Here is an 18,195-nt window from a genome sequence, read left to right as displayed (position 1 = left end):
GTGGCGTTTGGCCTGACGCGCGAGAGTTATGCAGATCGACGACAAAGGGGTGCCTGTTTGGCGAACGGCTGCAGCTGGCTGTCAGAGAGGGCGGGCATACTTTAGTCGAATGGGACCAAAGTGGAAGGATTCAGGCTCTTTGCGAAGCCGCCGCTGCGCTGCTGTCTCCGACGCACCGCCGCGATGCTAACTGACGCCTTAGAGGCCACTGATTGAAGTATTTATTGCCCTAGCCCCGGCTGCCTCGCCTTTATGCCCGTGTAATGATCCACTTTTGCATGCAGCCCTTATCTACGCAGCCTCCTGTGTGGCAATCTTCGGTCATGTCCACTTCTCCTTGGTCCACGTAGAAACCCTCCTTCTTCCGTCTTCCGTCCATTCTTCTTGCTTTCCCAGATTACGAGCAAACTTTTTAATTTCTTTATCCGCCGGCTCCAGAGAGATCAACAGAGATTTCTTGCCACGGATCATTTGCTGGGAATGGAAATTGCGACGGAGTTGGCGTGCCCTGGCCGCGGCAAAAAAGTTCCCTTTTTGCGTCGTGCGTGGACTCCACCACCGATTACGCTTCTGATCTTCGCAGTTAGAGTGTTCCTCTTTCATGAAACCACCTGTAGAAATGTTTTTTATGTAGAGTAGCAGTGTAATTAAATTCGTGATGATTAAAATTTGTGTAGACCAGATATTTGGCAAAATCTCAAGAAGTAAAAGAAATGTTTTAGTTCGTTCTAAATATTAACTTCGTTAATCTATTCTTTACTTTTTTAAAATCTTCTTCTTTTAAGTAAAAGATTCCATAGTTGACGAATCACATCCATTTAGCATACAAAATATCCCTCTTTTTTCTATCACAATTTAATTTAGCACATCAAAAAGGTATTTTTATAGAAAAATTTTATAGCAAAATCCAAGACTAAAAATTTATAACATTCAAGCAGCTACGGAAATATCAATGTTCTTCCAATCCTATCTGTCCTTACTTTCTCTTCATCTCCCGATTAAACTATTCGCAATGCCATTTTCCAATCGATTTCACGATTATCGAATTAGAATATCAGAACGTATGCTAAACACCTTACCACTGAATGGGTGAATCTGTTTTGTCAGTAATAATCAAAGTCCACTGACTGGTTTCGAACAATTACAACTGGTTCCGTTTATTACAAACTGGAGAAACGTGTCACGTGCAACTCGTTCCTCTTCGTAAGCAGTTGCAATCGAGTACCGTGCCGATGTTATTGAAATCCATCTACGTAACACCGGGCCACGAACAACAGTCCAAAGAATTAAAAAAGAAAGCGAAAAATGGAAAAAAGAGGAAACGATAAGAAGGAACCGGCGATCGTAAATCAAGTGCGCTTACGCGATCCGCGGCGTCTCGCGTAGAGAGGCAAGGGAAGGCAAGAAGTTGAAACTGAAACGTCGAAAGAGGCTGGCAGTCCTATAATTATATTATTACCCGCTGCGTAGCTCATGACTGCGAAGCCAATTTGTCTTCGGCCGCAACGAGTTCGTGCAATTTGTGATTTATCACTGTCCCTCGCCCTCCCCCTCTCCTCGCGCCTTTTCCTCTTGTCCGAGCCCGCCGCGGCATACAGTTCGAAACCGTATAATTTCTACAACGTCGCGCGGATCCTACCGAGCGGATTCCGCTCGCCAGACGTCCATTCTGTTCTCGATACGACTGACTCAAGAGGAAGTTGCCAAAATGAGTTACATAGATAAATGATCCTTCAGTCGGTTACGAGCCGATCGCAGCGATCTCTCGGTTGCTTCCTCTTCTAAAGAAGACCTTACGCAACCACAGATCTCTATGCGCTTGAAAATGATTATGAGCATAGTACTTTGATCATAAATGTAGATAAATTTCAACGCTGAATTATGTATTTAAACGATGCAGCATATAATACGTGCAGATCACGATCTAAACTTAATAAAGATTTTTTTTCAATATATCCTTATACCTTTATATACGCATCTCATTTAGAAATTATGAAGCCGAATATGAAAGTAGAGCAGCGCACTTTAGACTTGATCACTACAAAGATATAATACAGTTACGATTTCCTGTAATTCCCATAAGCTATGACCCTTATGTTATTATGTATATTGTCATATAGAGACTGCAAGTGTTCAATTCTTAAGGCATTAGCTCTCTGCTGATTATTATGTTATTGTAAATAAGCTATTGTATTCAAGATTGTAATTTTATGTGGCAATAAGCGCAAAAAAAGGAGGAAAAAACGGAAAAAGAAAGGTGTGACCTTTGAAGAATACTTCTTCAGGTTAAGTATTCTTTAATTCAAAATTCAATCCCAGAGTTTTCAATTTTTCTTTGATTATCGAAGTATCTAAAGCTTCTCTACGCTATTAAATATAACTTCCTAGTCCCGATAACCTGATATGGACAAAGTCCACCTTCCTGTGCTTTTTTCACTTGAAAAACCAATTCGTAATGTTGAATTTCAAAGGTCAATTTTGAAGACGGGAAATTGCAATTTCCTCCTCGCTTTCACAGAAAGATAAATTTCAGCACTTACACAGTTTTAAGAGAACACCGAAGAATTAATTGCAGCAACACGAAGAAGAGAACAGTATAAAAGGATATTAAAAAGACAGTCTCGGTAACTAAAGATAACAGCGAAAGAACATATGAAATAGAGATTCCAATAATACAGAACGCAGCGGAAGAATAAAAACGCTAGAATTTTGAGATCGCATCAATGAAAGAATCCATACTACATTAACAAATAAAAAAGATGTTACATTAGTACAACAAGCAATGCAACGTCATAAAAAAGGAAATTGCAACAGCAATTTTCTTTCTGGTGTATTTATGACAGGGCAAATACACCAGAAAGATATCGCAGAACTAAAAAAATAGCAAAAAGAAACACTTTGTAGAACCTATTCAGACACCAAAAATCATATATATAAATAAAAAAAAAACCCTCATTTCCACCAAGAGATAAAAGTATAACCGTCAAAGTGTTTCGGCCAGGGGGTCAGTTTAATGACACCCAGAGCGACGGATGAAGAACGATCGCACGAAATCGGAGCGGTACGAGACCGAATGTTGCGAATCACACGTTGCCCGCTAGATGATAAATCGCGGGGCGGCTCTGTGGAGTTCACCACGCGATAATTAAAATCGGTCGATTATAAGTGCATTTGGCCGCGATAATAGTCGGTTGCCCCGAATTCCCTCAAATAGCTACGTCTCAATTAGAGTTTCTTCCCTTACAGTTTTCGAGGCCTCATCCCCATGTTAGTCCGATGCTCGCGTTTAATTGGTCGTGCAGTTTTAACGGAATGCAAAGGGAACTCCGGTGGCTTTCAGGGAACAGAAGAGAGCAATTACCCTGGAATTAGAGCGGTGGCAATTTCAGTGCACGAATTACGCGTGCGAAAGAAATCCTCCAACTCTCCGAACGAGGAGAAGAAGAATGTCAGCGTTCTGGAGCCTCTTCGAGTCCTTCTCGGACAGGAGAAAATGTTGAAAACTTTGGCAGAAGAGAAGGCTTCGTGTCCTTCTTCTCTCTTCCCCGAACGGTTGATTAACGTTCCCCAGAGATCGACCGCTTCCATGAATACAGATGGCAAAATGAAAAGTTTGTTTGCAACAGCTGTTGTCCCTCGGGCTCGAATTAAATCAATTACGCATCTCGTCGACTTTCATGTTTTACGGTCGTTGCGATTTTGTTCCCTGAACTACTTCACCCTAGAAAACCATGATAGGGAGAGAGAATCAACTGCTCGTTTGACTCATTTTTACTGAAGCTGTTCCTTTCTTTGTATTTTTCTAATTTTCTGTAGTTTTTATTGTTTGCTACTTTACCCACCATTTGGGTGGGAGCATCGATTGTAATTAAATTCTAGTGTCATTGAATATCATGGAAATGGTGTACATCTTACTTGCTCATATTATTTTAGCTCCTACCACGCCGTTGTTAAGTTACGAGTAATAGAAAATATACTGAACATAATTCTCTTGTCAGGATTAATAGAAATTTCATTTTCAAATAAATTTCTGCCTTGAAAGAGAAAATCTCTTGTCCTGAAAGATATATTCGATAAAATACACCCTTATCTATTGCACTTAAACCCTATACTTATCTTGAACGAAACAAAAATATATTTTCCCAGAGTTTCCACAAACGTTTATGCAAATCATGAACATAATTAAACATATGGAATCTATGCAGAGATTCATTTCATACTCGAGTGTTATAAGGAGTATTATGCTTCAAATACTTTATATAGGTATCTATCTATATTTGCGTATTAGGTATATGCACTCTGTACATTTGTTCACTTTTAGAATGCATAGAAATGCATAATTTATTTATTACTTATTAGTGTGTCTAAATTTCCAAACCTTCTGAAGTTGTCCAAGTTTCTTTCTCCCACCCCAAATTTGAAACTTCCATAGGTAAACAGTTTCGGGGTCCACCGTTTTTCCTATTCGTTGGTCACGACGAATTACCGATTTCATCGGTGCAAATTAAATTTTCACGTGACGCCATTGCTGGCCCCGGTCATTAAAAGTGAATTTAGTCGAGATTGGAGCCCAGTGAAAAGCAGGGCATAATGGCGCGTGGTCGAAAAAAGGCGAAATGGCGGGATGGTAGCGTAGAGAAAAAACCGAGGCACCGTGTAGACAGGAGGCTCGCGCGCGAACCCGACAATGAGATTTGCATTTTTATGCACGGGTGTCGTCCGAAATTTTGTGGCAGTGCGTTTTTGTCTGGGAAGAGGGGCCGGTCGGGCACGCGACGAAAAACCGCGTATGGTCATTTTAAATTCATTAGGCGATTCTGAACGGGGCCATGAGTGAATCTGGCCGCTATAGGGGGAGGAAGGACGATTTACCGCCGCTTTCCGGCCCGCACGCCGTGATTCTTCGTAATTATTTTCAGTCTTGTTCCTCTGGCGGATCAAAGCGTGTACGGATACGAAGTTTTGAATGGACCGGGGCGCATAATGGCTCTAAAATTCGTCCGTAATTACCCGGGAGTTCAACGGGTGCGCGGGGAAAAAATTTCAATTTACCCGCGAGTACGAGAAACAGCTCCAGCCATCGAGGAATAAATTGTTCCGCGCCAAGACAGACCGTCTTCTTTGGGGGTGTTCGCGGTTATCGCGCGTCGCCAGCTGCGCCTTGACAATTTGGTTTTGTTACTGTTTCTTCTGGCTGATATTATTCTAATTTACATATGATTGTCAATGCTTGAAGATAATTAATGTCTACACATACCTATTCCGGCACAAAAAGGAATAAATGTTCTTGTAGCGGCACATGAGTCACAGGTCAATTCAAATCATGTTGTTGTTTTGCCTCGAAGTATCAAGACCGTTAGATTACAAGTAATGTAAGAATAAATAAACTCCGAGCAAAACAATGTCGCTGTTACATACAATCGTCGAATGAAGACGAATTTGAATTTTCCGACTTTCCCCCGGCCAGTATAAATAAACGGACGCGATCGCGAGGGAGACAGTATCGAGCAGTACATATCGAGTATCAACGAGTATCTACAAAGTATCTCCGAGTTACGCGATGAACAATAACGAGTATTTATTCCGCGTTTTACATTCTGTATCAACGACTCACTGTATACCTATTTATTTATTTACTTCAAATATATTTGACGGACTGCGACAGCAATATTTCGCTTTAGTTATTTCACGATATCTATCCACGACAAATCCTCCACATTCTCATTCTTATATATTATAATTAGATTCTTATATACAAAATTTATATTAAAAATTCGCAGTTAGTTTAAAAAATACAGTTAAAAAATACAAGAAATTTAAATATTACTCCTGTCCTTTCTTAATTTATTTTTTTAAATTATTACATGAACAGCTTAGAAGTAATAAACTGAAAAATACAGAAAAATGATGTTACAGACATTGCTTTTTAAGTTTACAATTCCTCTAGAATTAAATATAAACCATGTCCTTATGTGGATGAAATGAAGAAGCGAATGAAAGGCGAAGCTGATCAGTTTGGCTCCTAAAAGATTCATACATTTTATTGACTATATGTAATAATAAAAATATAGATACGGAGTCTGTAGAAGAATATAGACATTAATTTTGTTTACGGCAAAAATTGAATGTTTAGAAGTTTGTACATGTTTAAAATATATTTTATTAAAAAAATTTTCATATTCTGTATCGATATAAGGAACGATTCGCATCCTTCGTTTTACTCTCTTTCGATAGTTCATGAATCCAGCTAATCAGCTTAAAGTTGGTCGATTTTCAACCACTCCCGCGAAATTTGCACAAGACCGACTTTTTCGGCAAACATCAGGATTGTTTGTTACATCTAAGTGTCTAACAAGCCGAAGATACGGGAGCCACGTACTGCAACGTCGAGTTAATTAATTCGCGTAATAAGGGCGGGCAACCGTGTGCACGGCCATTCGCTTAATTAGGTAATGATCCGATCCATTGAAGTTGAATGCGACTTTCGATCAATCTCCACGGCGAGCCTAATTATCGCAATCGACCGGCAGATGTAAAGTTATCTTTGGCATCTAGGAATCTTACGATTCTCGTATACCCTTTTTCCAATCGGAGAGCTCGAGTACGATTGCTCGGAGTTAATTTAGTCTGTTGGGAACACGGAGATCCTGCAACATCGGCAATCGAATCGTCATGGTCGATTTATATCTCGCAGATCGTTATCGCTGATATTTACTTTCATCTGTCTCGATTGAAACGGCTCGGTTAATTGTGCTAAAATTGAATTAAACGGACTAGAGCTTATTTAGGATGAATGTTAATTAGGGATACGAGTTCTAGAAACTAGACAGATTCTTTTGTGAAACGGTGTTTTGAGAATTTTGTGTCTAGCAAGATGAAAAAATCTCTAATAAATTTGAGGAATGTCAAATAAATTCCTGTTGCGGAGCATTGATTTATGGAATCGTTTTACTAATAAAACGTTTCGTTGTAAAGTATATATCTACGTAATAAAACGGTTTTAAGATGTTAATTACTCTATTTCAACCACCCATAAGCAGTTATTAATTTACTCATTGAAATTTAAATATAATTATATTTCAAATAAATTAATATAGAATATTACGCTACATTTTAGAATATAAAATGTTTTTTACATTTCAGATTTTGTTTGCCATCTGTCAACTACCATAAGATTCTAATTAAAAAAAAATCACAATATATAATAGAAGAACGTTATGCTTAGTATCGAACAATTCAATATTTCATTAAATCCGAAAAATTTCGTACATATGCGTACATATTTGCATTTATCGATATGAAATAAAATTTCAGAAAATATTGCGCGTTTTATTAACAACCACCCGTGTCGCGTCTTCCACGGAAGAAAGCACGAAAAGAACCAGTTGTACCTGTCACTACCTTACCGGTCCGGCTGTTACACCAAAAAACTTTTGCAACGTAAATTGCCTTCGAGTCTCTACAGTGCTTCTCGATAAAGTACCGCGTGGCCAGAGGTTCGTAGCACATTGCCGCAGTGTGCAACCCTCTTGTATCTCGTTGCATCTAGCGATGGGCATTTCATGCGATTTCCTCAGAATTTTCAATCAAATTTATCGATACCCATACCGTACACATTCCACAGGTAGTAAAATATCGATTGCTTCCAGAATCGGGGAGATCTTTGAAGATGCAAACGACGGATATTTCTGTCCACCTGCACGGTTAAGATTTTTTTTATATATCGATACCTCGACGATACTGGAAACTGAAGTTTATTGGAATATACCATATGGATGAATGAATTTTATTACATTCTGTACAACCTTCTTTAAGTTTCCTTTATACTGTTTTGAAGCTTGAAGATCCGGGTAGGAATTACAAAACTATTGATAAATTTAAAAAATTCAGAATTAAGAATATAATTATATAGTTTCTTTAATAGCGAAACCATGAAATTTAATAAACGTACAGCATAATTAATTTTGTGCAATAGATAATTCAAGAGATTTAATTAAATTTAATTAATATAAATTTGTAATAAATAAAATTTAATATGTCGTCCCGTTAACCTTAATAAAAAATAATGAATAACGTAAAATAAAATACAAAATAAAGTAAAAATAAAAATATTGTAAATTAAAATGTAAACGGAAACAAAATCATATGAAGATTTGATTCTCCCTCCAAAACAATTATTCTCCATTTACTTTCACATATTTAAAATAAATATACAAGCAAAGTAACAGGATTCACTAACTTTTAATATTTAATTAATAATATTTGATACTTCCATAAGCAAAAAACTTGACTCGAATTCCAGTACACCTTGCTCCCATCGCTAGATCCAAGGCGAACCAATCCGTGTTTTCTGCGGGACCTCGTCGTTAGAAGGATGTTACGGGAAAGAAAGCGAGACCACGAGAACGGAAAGAGAGGCGAAGGTGAAAGGGGAGCGTGCAGAGAGTGTGTGAGAAGGATTGCCAGAGATGCTGGGTTCACGGTGACCTGTGACCCGCACGGTAACTCACCGCCCACGTTGCACCTGCTTCGCCGACTATCGCGCTGCTTTATTGGTTTATCTCGACTGGCTCGAGGGGTTTATGAACTCCCACAGGGTGAGATTTTACGCGAACCTCGTCCTCCGCGTACCACCTTCTGGGAACTGGTTATATGTAGGTCTTAATCCTTTTATTTCCTTCTTATTTCTCGCCGTTTTTACGACTAGTCTCGCTGATATTCCAGGTTGAATTACGCTATGTCGATAATGAACTTCAAGACCACCCTATTGGTAGACAAATTTACTCTATAATTGTATATTCAGTTTATTTGAATACGCCGCAATTGCTGAAAGGAATTAGTTTATTAGTGATGATTTTTTTTTTTATTTTTCCTAGTTTCATGTAATTCTTTTCTTGTAATTGAATTCTTAGCTTGTCTGCTTCGTCTTGCCACCTATTTATTCTGCTTTTGAATTAATTTGAAAATTCTTCGCTCTTTTCTCTTTGAATAATTTCTATCAACAGATATATCGCATAATAAACATCACATTCAGTGGATGCTTCTTAATCTATAATTAAAAATCTTTCCTACTGTACGTCGCTTATATATCAACTTATTTGATGTAAATATAGTTGTGTAATATTCGAACTCTTCGTTCAAACTTTTTTCATTATTTCAGAATATAATTCATTTCGAAATAAAATAGGTGGTTAAAAATTTTAATTCCGATACAAACCAATTTTTAAACAGTTTAAACCTTTACGCACGTACTTTGAGAAATTGGAACAAATATCTGTTATCGAGCAAACGAAGCATCATTGTTATCAAAAAATTAAAGTCCACACGAGTAACAATATGTAGAATCAAAAACTCGTTAAAGAACATCGATACAGACATGAATAAGATTGCTATAATTAGATTGTTAAATATTCTCGCTCATATAAACGCGTATACATGTATGTATCTACAAGGTTCCGCGTATTTGCGGTGAGCTAGACTCTGCCTCGCGATTATCTTATTTATTGTCGCATCGAAGACTATTATTAGCGGTAAATTTCTACTTTAAAGCGGAGATAGCGGCACGATGAATGCACGGTGCCACACACGATGCTCTTTCGAATTACCATGGCTGTTAGTAATTAGTTGTGCGATATGTTGGTTCAAGTTGCTTCTGTAGAATGCTTTTTCGCGGAATTTTTTAGATAGAAGCGGAATGTACTCAAAGAATTTTATCGATATCGTCGGAATTAATTATCAAACAGTGCCTGCAGACTAAAATGTTCGTAGGAAATATGCGATTTCAGTGTTCAATTTGCTTGTATCACGATGGCTCGTTCCTTTGCCTTCTTTTATAGGCATGCTAATTAAAAATCACTGTTTACGTTTCCTCGTTAATTTCGGGAATGCAGCTCAATTTTACTACCTTTGCGTCTCTCACGATCTTTATATCATTTTATTGAATTAAACGATGGTCGCGATAGAACAAATGCATGTTTTTCAAAAAATTATATTTCTCGACTAGGATTCAACTGTCACCATAGTTTTCTCGAATTAAAGATTTTGCGTGTCGTTGATGCAATATTTTCAACGAACTTTCTAAATTACACTGATTCAAGATAAATTGTAAAAAATTAGTAAAGTAAAACCATAATATTCCATTCTACTTAAAAGATAAAAAACACCATCTTACAAAAAAAAAAGAAAAAAAAAAATAGAAATATCTTTAAAGGTCCGTATTTTAGATCTTTGATTTAAAAATCTCTAAAATTTAAATTGAGAAAAAGTTTCAAAGAAATAGGGTTTAAAATAAAACGCGATGAAAAGATTGAAAGTTGAGGGTAAGTGTTCCAGTTCTGTGGCAGTGTACAACAATCTGGAGCACGATCGTGAAACGCTCGTTTGACTTCAGTAAAAATACTTGGTCACCATTATCGCAATCTTGCCGATTGTTCCATTGCGAAGAACGAATCGAAGAGACTGTTCTTTCCGACGATAACCCTAAAGATACAAACTTAACTGGTTTGGTCTCGATAAGGAAAACAGACGAAATAGTGTAATGTGTATCTGAAGTTATTTCTTTTATTACTATCGCTTAATCCGTACCATTAACGATTATGAAAACGATGTTACACAGACTCTCCATGTTATTTCTTTAAATGTAGGAACTTCGTTTGTTCCTACTTCTAATAAATATGGTTGGATAGTTCGAAGAAAATTTGGTTTGACCGATATGTAAAAATTAGGTATTATATTGCGACGTGTATACGTTTTATTTTCAGCGTTCATATAATAAATCTAAAAACAGGACAAATTTATGTTAAAACTCAGTATTATCTTAATTTTCAATTAATTTTCTTTGTTATCTTCCCAAATTGTGTAAGTTTTACATTTTGAAAGTACTAGTAGACAATATTTAACCGAAAGAAAGAGTAAAATTTTCATTCTAAAAATTTGGATAAGATGGAGATAAGGTACGATGCTCTTTGCATTTGAAAAGATTCTCTAAACGTTACAAAACCTTCTTCTAATTAACCTTTATCTTATTTATATAAAATATCTTTTTCAATTAACGCTCCGTAACCTGATTTTTCTATTAGCATAGTTAATAACGTTGTATAAAAATATATTAGAAATTGTGCGAGAAAATGTATCCCTCTGCATTGTCCGTCGAGTCGACGCTCGCGTGCGAATTGTAATCGGCGCGAACGATATCAATGTTGTAGCACGCGCGATTACTCGCTCGCGCCACGAGATTACCAGAACGTCCGCGAAATGTACACACGATGGACCACACAGAATATCACCTGCAGTGCGGCTTTTGCACGTGATCCACAGGGTAGTACGTAACGCGTGAGTCGCTCGACCGGACTCACGGCATAATTCGCGGCTTCCGGGCAAATACAGGACCGTTCTGAGTAAGGCATTATCGAATTTCAGATTCGATTCAGCCAGCCCTCCGCCCGTGTACGCCATCGCGTATAAATATTTAACGTGCCGATCGTTTCATTTGGCCCTGAAATACGGCCAGTAATTTTTGATCAGTCCGTATTCAGGATGGTTGGCGTGTATAAAAAACAAAACGAAAATTGACATCGGAAAACGTAGAAACGTGGAATATTTTTGTCTTAAGAAATTGTAATTTCTTTAATTTTTAAAATTTTCCAGTTTAAGATATTAAAAGAAATACGTTCTGAATTATTATCAAAATGTTTGCTGAATAATAGAATCTGACAAAAGTATATTTTATATGTACGGGTAAAATATGTACTTTCATAAATGATTCTCTCCAAATGCTAAAAAATAACAAAGCTGAATATTACACGATCGATGCATGTCATCGCTCGTTGAGCACAGCCGTATTTAAAGAGTCAAAGAAAAATTTCAAATAATTTCGAAATAGTAAGCAAATTATCTACGAAAAGAAACCTCGAGGAGAATTGTAAGCAAAACTAGAAGTAAAAATACGTAAAAAAAATCCTTTTTATAAGTATTCCAAGTATTTTATCGCCCACGGAATAAGTATCTCCGTAGATACCCCGAAACTAATTTTATCGCGGTAAACGAATATTTTACTCCGACATCCGTGCAAATTCCCAATATACAGTTCGGCATTCTCTTCCCAGCGGCCTTGAACAAGTTGCAATTATCGAGTGGATCATAGATCAACGAATTTTTCACTGAATACGCGAACGAAATGATCGAGTAGCTATTACGAAGCGGTGCTCTCCCGCGGAGACTCTTTTTGTCCGTGATCGTAATTAAGCTCGCGAGCTTGATAGAGACAGCGTTTTAATTAACGTATTGCATTAAACTGCCGATCAAGTGAAGGTGACGTCACTAAAAGAGACCTCGGCATCGAAGTTCCCGATGGAATTGACCCGTCAAACAGGTGATGCCGATGAGGCCGCGTGTCGGCATTTTTGCAGACGCCTTTGACCGCCGGCTATGCCTTGGCTATCTTCGATCGACCGAGCAAAATCGGATCGAGCCACCATCATTTCCCGTTACCACGTTTCGGTCTCATCGGTTTCACGACATTACTATCATCAGCGTGAAACTTCTCGTCGGATATAGTATCGTCGCGCGATCACCTGTTTGCCGCGAGAGATAATAATAAACTGAACGATCTCGTTCGACGCGACCGGTATCGATCGGAAAGTCTCTTTTATAAAGGGCTAGGGAATCGCTGAGACTGTGGTTAATGGTTTAATTGAAATACAGGAAGGGGCTGTGCTCGCGCGAGGATCTAGTGGAGAATACAAGTGGCTTTTAAGGATATAAAACGTTGTATAATACGATGATAGCAGGGTAGATAAAGCCTGAGTTTTAATTGGAAATTTTCCAGAGCATGCGATTTAATTCGTTCCGTGGTGAAATTGAACCTTTTGGAGAATTTTGAAGATGCGAGAAGTTTATTCAATATACGATATTTTGCAATTAAAAGTTGACGAAGTTAGAAGTATCAGAAGCGATCGACGAGGAGAAGCATCTCACGGTTCATCTTTACCAACACGAGTACCACACGTCCATCAAATCTCCTCTGAAAAGCTTACGAGTAGGGCCTCCCTGTCGGAGTAAGACGTCTCGCAGTGTGATCGAAGTTATGCACGCGCGCGGTTGCGGTCAGCCACGGGCGTAATTGAAGAAAGCGATTTTTTCCAAGGGTGGCCACCACCACTTCATTAAGTTCCACGCGGGACCGAAGATTATCGATTTCGTTCGGTACCGATATCGAGCCACAGCATCGTGATCTCTATCAGTCCACCGGTCTCTCAAAATCGACCTCCCAACCAGGCCTCCTGTTCGTTGCAACACGAGGGGCAAAACGATCTCAACATAATGAAATAACCATAAACATGCTTGCACCATTATCGAAGTATCTTCTTCGGTGGCCGTCCGCTTTGGGTCTACCAGTCACTGGAAGCCGCTTCTACATCAGCTTTAATGCGAATTCTGAACAAATTCCGAGGGCACTCGTGGACGCGATATCGTGAAAACCAGGTACCAGTCCTTAGAATTCGTGGATCACCGCAGTTTATCGTATTGCCCCGATAGCAGGAGAATATAGTTATCGATATAGCCGTGATGAAACGCGTGGGAAACACCAAAGTGATTCCCGCGTGTATGCTCGATGCGTCGATAGGATTGCTCTTTTTAATGAATTAATTTCTGCCTCGATCTTGGAACGTGTTTTCTCGAGGATGATTTAATGAGAGGCGAGATGAGATTTCTTCTCTGGAGGTGGAGAGACTCGATGGTCCTACACCTTCATGTTTCTTACGAGGGTGAAGTTGGGTTGTTTCTTACAGACAGTTTTTCTACGAAGTTGGGCTGTTTCTTACAAACCGCTTTTCTATGAAATTGGGCTGTGGTTTACATACCATTTCTCTATGAAATAAGGCTCTTCTATAGGATAGATTTCGTTATTTTAAGACACTGAAAACAACATTGAAAGAATTGGAAAGAATTTTATAAATGCCACTTATAAGAAATATAGAAGGCACTGATTATTATATTTTAAGTATAAATTCAATTTTATTGCCGGAGGATTTTATCGATTAAACGAATATTTTATAAAATAAATTTCTCGTTTTCGGTGATGCTAAATATTTAGCATCCATAGAAGTCACGGTTATACGTCGTTTCGTGGTATATGCATATTTAAAAATTCGAATGCTACAATAAAAAAATGGGCATACAGGAATGCAGAAATCCCCGCCTCCGCAACTGGAAAGGAATGACTTCGTTTCAGCTGATGGCAGTACGAAGCTTAGCATTATAATTATAATTGTTTATTCGACTATGAAATACGAGGGTAATTTCAGATGTCGTTAAAGGCTATTAAGTGGAATAAGCACTACGACCAGGCCAGATACACATTCTTCCATCTTCCCCGTGGTGCAACGCCGTAAATCTACCTTTATAGCCGTCGAATTCGCGCTGCGAATTCTCTTGTTCTGCCATTCGGAAGATCCTCCGAAATTCGCGCACGATTATTGCTTTACATTGTCAGTTTTTAATAGCTGGATCCGCATAAAATAACTACCTACATTCGTCTCTGAGTCGTAATTCGTACGAGATGCATTTGTAATACAGAAACGAAAGGAATATTTATTACAAAATTGATCTGTAGAATGTATCGTAAAAATGATTTTTAGAAAACTGGTTTAGAAGATATGTATGTTGTTATGCTGATGCCAAGTGTAGATATGACAAAATTATTTCAGATTTCAATTATTTCAAGTTCGCAGTTTTTATCGAACTAAAACGTGAAAAGAACGTATGTACTTAATGTTGTTAGTGGACATTATATTTATGATGGTTCTGTAAGTCCCAAACAAATTAATGTATGACATGATATTTTAAAAATAAAATAGACACTGTAATAAATGTTGCTGTAGATTGTAATACTAAAGATTTCGAATTCTTCCAAGGTAGATGGTTAATTCTCATCTCAATATCATCTTATCCATTCTTCTTATACTTGTTGCGATCATCGAATTCTTTATGTTTCAATCTCACTTTCGTTTCAATGAAGAAAAGAACTCTTAATCATTGAAGAAAATCTTCAGCATAGAATTTGAAACGAAAAATCGGGTATATCCATAACGATTCTCTCGTATCTTCTTGAAACTTGAAAAATCTTCTACCGATAAAAAGATATGGTTCGATGAAAAATGTCCCGAGATATGCACCGAGGTTACAAATTCAGCAACGATCAAACACATTAATTTCGTATAACGACCCCAAACATTTCAATATCTAACGTACAACATTTTCAACTTCCAACATCGTTACCAATTTGCTCTTCGCGCGAATCCAAAGTCATGTACTCGTCTCACGACGTCGTCCCATCTGAATCTTCGATTTAAGCACTCGTAAAGTTGTCGCATTTGCGAAACATAAATGCTAATGCCACACAGCGGCGTGCAGAGGTCTCTGTGATGAATAGCAACACGAGCGGTCGGTGTTAGTCGCGGCTTGTTCCTATATTTTTTCGTGGCTCGAGAAATTAATTGGAAATTAAGCGCGCTGCCACGGTAACGGTGATTCGCCGTTTTCTGACCGTAGGTCTCCCTTTTCTCCGACAGACGGTCCGGCCCCCATGTATGTATATCTTTGATCTACGACAGCTCGTTTCTAGTTATTGGCCGTTCATGGAGATCCCCTTTCGCGGTGTTCGGCCCCGCATAAATTATCAAGATGTGGAAACAGGACTGAGAAGCTTGGAGACGGCGTTCGCGCATTAAGGCTTCGTGCTGTCAACTTTTATTGAGACTATGGCAGAGTGTAAATTCAATTAAGTCGGGGGAACGCGAGTATGCACGCTGTTTAATGATTACTCGACACGGGTATGTAACGTGAAACGAATTGCAGTTGTGAGCATGGTGGAGTTGATCACGATTGCGAATGCAGGTAGCTTCGACTACCGTAAACTCGTTTTCGTAAACTGCTTGGGCGAAATTCGAGTTATCGTTAGGAGAATCCACGCGTCGTGTTGGGTGAGCAGCTGGGAAATATTCTGCCTTTGACGGGGATCATATGTTGCGTAGCGTTGTGGTGGAAACTTAGTGACGGAGAAGTTCGAGTTTACGCGAAGTACCATCTGCTTGACGGTTGGAAGTATGATGTAAAAGGAACTGAAATTTATGCAGTGTCTTCCGATTCCAGGCTACTATACTTGTAGAAACTTTGTAATTGAAAGCTTCGATAAGGATTCTGTCATCTATAGAAAATTCACATAGTCGACGAAATAATAAAATTCTCCTTTCGTCGAATTTGTATATAGTACTTGGAATAATTTAATTTTTAATCAATGAACTATACATTTTTGATGACGTAGAGTAAACTTCTCTTTCTTTTAAATCACATACCTTTCTCTTTGTTAACATGTTGTGAATAATTATTAAGTTACAACTACTCCTGATTGACATTATAAAGATATTGCCAACGATGGAATACGAGTCATACAATACTTCATCTATCTACAATGTGTTAAATTAGCTTATAACTTACGATACCAAATTGTGTCTGCTCCAAAATTATTTTTTCTTATTACACATTCTGCGTGTACGCAATGAGGTATTAAACTATCAAATCTTAGTGGCGAAAACAAAGGTCTTTGGATCTTAGAGTAACAGAACCTTGTATGGATATACCACCATGGTACATGTTGTTTGACGTAAAAATGGTCACTAATGAACTTAGCACTTGATGTGACTTTAAATAACAATAACATCAATAACAAATTACCTTCCCAGCAATATACAGAAAAAATGCTCTTTCTTTTAAGGAACAGAGTTCTCGTTCGTTGCCATGGACTTTCGATTTTGCTTAACTCGAAACGTGATCGTATTGTGAGCTGGTCCAATTAAACATTTAATAAGCTTCCAGTAGTACGAAATGTCGACAACAGCAATAATCTTCGAAAGTTTCATTAAACTTAATAACTTTAATTTCACGAAGGAGTCGTACTTTTGAAATTACACGCTGCCCTACGTAAAGAAAATTCGATTGTTGGTTGCGTTCATAATAATTCGAGCAATTCCAAGACCATAGTCTGTTATTAGCGAACTTTATGGATTGGCACGGATTGTAATTAGGTCTTTATCGATGATTACGCTGGCACGCAGATTTTTATGGTTTCCATTCGCCGGATGATTGGGCATAGATTGGTAGGTGAATATGGTGCAGGTATAGGTGCTAAATGCTTTCAGTGGTATATCGAAACAAAAGCTCTCGCGATAATTATTGGCCAGCAACGAGATCAGATATCGTTAATGTCCAATAAATTAGAAAGAACGATGATACTAACAAGTATTACAAACGATTAAACTTGTTTCTAATAAACACCTGACCAACGTCCAATGGTTCCATAAATATTTCCCGCGATGAGGAATTTAATTGACCTCGGATTAATGATCGTGATAACTATGACGGCCGTTTATACTTGAAAATATTGATATTCGACAATTGCATATTGTACTTCGCAACTTCTGACAGCACAGTTCACATTTTACGTTAACAGCTTTTTAATTTTGATATTGAACATTTTCTTCTAATTCTTTACTGATTTAAATAACACAAATAGTTATGTGACATATTTGTGACTCTTCGGGTTCTGATCGTGTTTGTAACAACAATATGTTGCGCTTTGTTCCAACATTTCGCGAACGTTCCAGTTCATCTCTTCGGAGCAGTTCATCTCATCGTAACCCGGGTAACCATCAATATGTCGGTAGTCGTGAAAATATAAAATCTAAAATAAATAATTATAATTTTAGTAATCCTGCAATAAACTATTTCCAATCGAAAGTTTAATAAAGAATTGCAATTGTATAATTTTTGCTCCTTTTTAAAGATCCCACAAAAAAGATAATAATTACATGATAACGACATAAAAACGACAAAGTATATAACATTTGTTTGGCTGTGTTATTCAATACGATATAAAGAAAGAGTTTCACGAGGCGGCATCAATATCGAACGATCCCCGGAACAAGGCCATCGTCCTTTTTCATCCCGGCTGTAAATTGATTTCGTGTGGTGGCGATATTTCATACCGTGTCGCGTTCTTCATCTGTCATTCTCGCCGTTCTCTTCTGAACATGAATCACGGCCTGAAAGAGAATCATTTCACCGACAACATATGAGCGTTGCGGGCTGCCGCGATGCCAGTACTAATGAATGAACGGAAGCTACGAGCATGGGCCC

The 18,195-nt window shown here is 38.0% G+C and overlaps 1 long non-coding RNA gene across 1 annotated transcript in view; it reads right to left on the bottom strand.

Annotated features, from left to right (window-relative positions):
* Positions 1 to 283: 283 nt before the first annotated feature.
* LOC125386185 overlaps positions 284 to 18,195 on the bottom strand; it is a 103,533-nt gene continuing 85,621 nt past the window's right edge. Inside the window, exon 3 of the long non-coding RNA XR_007226127.1 lies at positions 284 to 611. This is a non-coding gene — a long non-coding RNA (uncharacterized LOC125386185). The remainder of the gene's footprint in view (positions 612 to 18,195) is intronic.

Source organism: Bombus terrestris, chromosome 13 (genome assembly GCF_910591885.1).
Source record: "Bombus terrestris chromosome 13, iyBomTerr1.2, whole genome shotgun sequence".
Classification (NCBI taxonomy): domain Eukaryota; kingdom Metazoa; phylum Arthropoda; class Insecta; order Hymenoptera; family Apidae; genus Bombus; species Bombus terrestris.
Note: the sequence above shows the minus strand (reverse complement) of the source record. Positions and strands in the feature narration are given on the sequence as shown.